We start from the raw sequence: 5,438 nt of genomic DNA, 5'->3' as shown, positions 1-5,438 counted from the left end.
CCATAAACAAGACAGAAAATTCATTTCAAAATCAGTGCAGAGTTTGTCGCTTCTCTGACATTATAATTTCTCCACTTGGAATATAATTTCTCCATTCTCTTATGTGCTTTCAAAACTAGCAGCTCGGTTTTCGTCCATAATCTTCCTTCGCAAAAATTATACGCTTCTTGATTGCTCTAAGGATAGTGCCTGTCATCGGAATATCAAAATGCGCGTATGTACTGAAATCCAACTTAATCCGATGCACGAGCACACGTCTCTCGCCAAACGTATCTCGACAGCGCGTATAGCCCACGATATACGTGCAAATGATTTTCCAGCGATGCAACGCCGTTGACAGCCGTTCATTAATCGTGATGTTCGGTATACATTACAATCTGCCGACGTCGAGCGCGAACGAGAGATGGAATTAACGAGAGAGATGTTTCGACCGAGTTATCGCCGCGTTTTTTTAACAATATTAAATCTCTACAAACCGCGTAAGGGTTTTACGCCGCGTATTTTTCCGCAAAATAAAACCGACATGTTCCCTCCTCTGTTTCTCTCTTTTTCTCTCTTTTTATCCAAACATTGATTTATTGCATTAATGCGACCGCATATAATTTAAAGATTCTATTATTGGTGCATGGAAAAATCAGATCATTGCTGCATCATTTAAAAATAACAATGCTACAAAAATTTTTAACATTCTAGCAACCGATTTAAACGTCCTACATAATTTTGATGGACCAAACAAATGATTTTCAAATCTGTATCTAGTTAAACTTTTAGACTTCAGCAAAACTGTGTTTTCTAAATGTATATTCTCGAATATAACGATAATATAAAACCGACTTGGATCGTTAGTTAATCATTTTCTGAATATGTCAGCTAGTTATTAGAATCCCATGTTTTTGTGCAGTTAACGTTTGTTGTGTTTATGCAGTGTTCATCACTTAATCATCTTTATATATCAGCATTAATTAATTCTGCATTACACGTACTTAATGTTCAACTTCCGTTTAGAAGTCGTACACTTAAATTAAAGTGCAATTCCGTTAAACATTTCGGAGAGATAGTAATCAATTTCCTATTACGTATGTAGAGAAATCGTTAAAATATTCTCGACACGATAGAATGTCTACGATAAGGTTATCAGATTTTTTTAAATTAAATCCAGAGACAAATTTCAATTTTTTAAAAATAAAGGTAACATAAAATTAGTATTATTTTAAATAATATTTTATTTTGTTTAACAAAATGCACTATAGATAAATCAGAATTTAATAAGCCTCTTAATATATATGATTCAGTCATTCGTGTCCTGTGATTTCTTTTCTTTGAAATACTAGGAGTGGTTGGTTAAATTATAATCTCTATCTTTTTCTTTTTTTAATACACAATTTTGTAGATACTTTCTAAGGTATATGTAAAGAATAATTGCTTAATAATTTTTATACAGATTTGTGATAAAAACTGATAAAAACTCGAATTACAACAACCTCTCGTGTGTAATGAAATATTGAAATATTATGTGTATACAAAGAGCAAAAAGTTTTCAATATAAGTTTTACCATCCTTTAAATTATTATCAAAATAGCACATAAAAATCCGACTAAAAAACGGGAATGTTTGATAACCTTAAAATGTCTAGAAAGTTAGATAAAAAACTAATATCGTTTAAATAACAAATTAATACAGCATCTTTAATGCTTCTTGTTAAAGTGAAATGTCAAATGAATGAATTGTCAAATGTGAAATCGTTATCCATGTTACGGTCTTCATGAAACTCGTTCACTTGTGCGAAGCGAAACGCGCTCAAGAGCGAGAGACTATAAATATTTATTCCAAGACCCTCTTTTTCGCAAGCATCGTCCTTTGATCGAGAGATATTCCGTATTAGTGAGCGTGATAAGTTGCACGTCCAGTCGCTGCAAAGCGCATCGCTCCTCTGCGCACGCTGGACGCTGTGCGAGCGAGACTGGACGACGAGTAGGGAACGCACGGCTGGTCTCTGCCCCCCTCGGAAGAAAATCTTATGAATGAGCGGGTTCCCCATTCACTTTTAAGTTCACTATGGAGAACAGTCGTAACGAGCAACACGGTGTTTCGAAGCTGTGATGCTCGCGCAATACGCAGCGATCCATCGCGCAATACAGGAACGCAATTCGTCTATGATGTAAATTGATAAAGCAGCAATAATACAACGAACATCGTGTTTTATCGAATGACTTCAGTTTTGTACGATGAGTAATAATATCATTTACCGGCATATTTTATAATATTGTGTACTCAACTCTTACAAAAATTTAATACTAGAAAATAATGATCAATTATTTATTATTTTAAGTATTAATCGTTGTCCAGTGCTTTTAATATTTCAAAAAGTAGATAATTTTCTTTAGTATTAAATTGAATTTCTGTGTAATGGAAAGCGCAAAAATAAGTTATAAACTTGTTCTATATTATTTAAATGTTATTTTATTGAGATATACATATAATATATATATATATATATATATATATATATACATTAACACAAAAATCGATAGATATTAAAATATTATTGTATCAAAAATATTAAAATATTAATGTAAAAATTTTCATGGCAACGCAAATGTTGCAAATACTAATATCAAAGAGATAGATAAAAATTGTTCGACGATTTTTTTCAATCACGATTTTTCAATTGAAAGAAATATTGCTTGTTAAAATCAAATCAAATTCTCTTTCACTAAAACTGCTGTGTGCATACGAAATACTTTTAGGCTAGGATTAAAGAGTGAAATTTAATTTAAAATGAGGACAAAGGAATTTTAGCTTCTATTGTTTTGATTGATCAAATTTCAATCTCTTAATCTTCAATCTCAATCTTCAATGCGTAGTCTGATTCCGGCCTTACAACAATCATAAAAATGCCAATGTGCAAGGTGCAATGTCTAATATACGCGATATCGATAAAGATCGAACAAAAGTTCAGTGCTATTCAATAGTAATCGCAACACACGGATATCATAATGCGTCGCTTATTATGCACCACGCCTGCGTTTATTACTTATTGTCAGATGAGAGTATCTCGTTGCGCTTTGCGCGCAACGACGTTGCACAGTTCGAGAGACTATCTCACGCGACAAAACGCTTTGTCTCCGTCCACTTATCTCGATCGTCTTCGCTCGCAGGAGTGTACGCCTCCAGCGAGTAATTGCGTCGGCAATTCAATCGTCACGAAATTATCACGCCATTACTCGCGAGTCGTCCCGCAGGCGAGTACACTCGTCAATCGCGACATAACTCATGTATCGTCAATCTAGATCGATAACTCTCCAGAATCTCCGATCTTGCTCTTCTCTTTTAATACATCGAGAAAAGAAGTTATTAATTTAAAATCATATTAGTCGATTCAACTAAATGCGGCGATCAGGAGCAAATATGTTAAGCAAAAATATTTGTTCATTCAAACAAATAACGTGTTTTAAGTTAAGATTTTGTATATTTAATCAAAATGTATATAAATACTTGAATTTAAATGAGAAATTAAATAATCACTACAAAAGTAAACATATTTAGTCCCATTAACAACTTTATTTTCAGTATACGTATTTTTCTTAATATATAATTGTGTATAAAAAAAAATTAATTAAATTAAGTCAATATAAATTTTTTTTCTTATAAAAGAAATTAGTTTCTTTGAAAATATCGTTGAATTTAAAAACTATGCATTGTTAACAAAATTATTCGATTTACTTAATTCCCACAGAGTATCACGAATTATTAGAATTATTTAACGTAAAGAAAGTCACGCGATTTGTAATTGTACTAACGACTTCCAATTAAGTTACTGCGATGCAACATTTTCTTACAATGAAACTTTCTATGTAAAAAGTCATTTTAATGATTGATTAAATAAACGCAATACGAAGAATATTGTGGGAATAGTATAAAATTTCGATCACTTATAATTAAGTATTGTTCACATATTACAAATAATTTGTTATATATTACCTTATTGTAATCACAATTACTTATAATTGATTAAATAATTATAGGGCAGAGTCTCCTTGCGATCGTTCGAACAATGAAACTTTCTCTGTAAAAGCGATTCTAATGGGTGATTAAGTAGCCAGAATAGGAAGGCATAATGGTATAAAATTGTACAAAATGAGACTTTAATTAATAATTGCCTATTACGGATCTACAATGAGATTAGACATTATATATGATAGATAGATAATACATTATGTATATCATTAAATATAAACATACTATAATATATTGTGTATACATACATATAAATATGATATATAGGCGATAAAATATGTATTTAACTTTACAATAATTCCGTATATGTAATTGCAATGCTTTCCACGGAATTTATCTCGCGCGTTTTTCACTGCTCGAGATTATCTACTTGTATGAATATCATTTTGAATATCTATTTCAAGTCGAAGTCTAACATTAACATATCGCGTGCCGTGTTTCCTTATCAGTGTCATTGATAAGGAAACTCGCCAATGAGTCATCTTTGCAATGCAACAGATGCATCTGTTATGTTCTGCAATTTAAATGTTCCATTTTCTCCAATTTAAATAGTCCTATTTAATTACAGGGTGTGTCGCAAAGAATTTTATGTATACAATTCTAGTCACGATAATATTATTGTATATAAGCGATCCTTTTACAGATATGTTTATATGTACAATTTTATTATATTATGTATAATATCACAGAGAGATGTGATACAATCTTTCTCTAGAAATTTGAAGTGATATTTTTATATATTTTTATATAATATATTACATTATTTATATTATATAATATATTACACAAAATAAGACTCTATTTAATAATACAAATAATTATTATAATTTAATTATTACAATTTAAAGGTTCAAAGATTAATAAAGTCAAAAATCTTTTTATCGAAATATCCAGAGTTTATGTTTTTCCACTTCTTTCAAAAATTTTAATTACGTATACATATAATAAATATATATATATCGAACCAAATTATAAATTTAATGTATATAACAATCACGTATAATCAATTGTTGTCTATCGAAATATAAAAGATTGATATTATAATATTTTGTCTCGCATAATGAATTTTTCATCGCGCAAGGGAAACGGCACAGAATATGCCGATCATAAATGCACCTGCTTATTAATTCAAGTCGAACGTTTCGCCTTCAACGTCAATCGAGATGACGTACCTTGATTTCCTTTGATCCGCGAGTCGATCGTTCAATATCTACTAATGTCTATCCCGTTCTCAATAAGCATCGTATAACCACAAGTTGAAACGTACATGTAATTTACAAAAGCGCATACTCTGAAGATGATTCGAAGCTACTTATACTTGCCTGACGGCCTGAATCCAGGGGAGGAAGTTCTTTTCCCAAATCACCACCACCGAATCACCACAAGCGCGACGAATCCTGATCGCGCGCGCACCGATCAAC

Source organism: Atta cephalotes, assembly GCF_000143395.1.
Source record: "Atta cephalotes unplaced genomic scaffold scaffold00005, whole genome shotgun sequence".
Taxonomy (NCBI): Eukaryota; Metazoa; Arthropoda; class Insecta; order Hymenoptera; family Formicidae; genus Atta; species Atta cephalotes.
Note: the sequence above shows the minus strand (reverse complement) of the source record.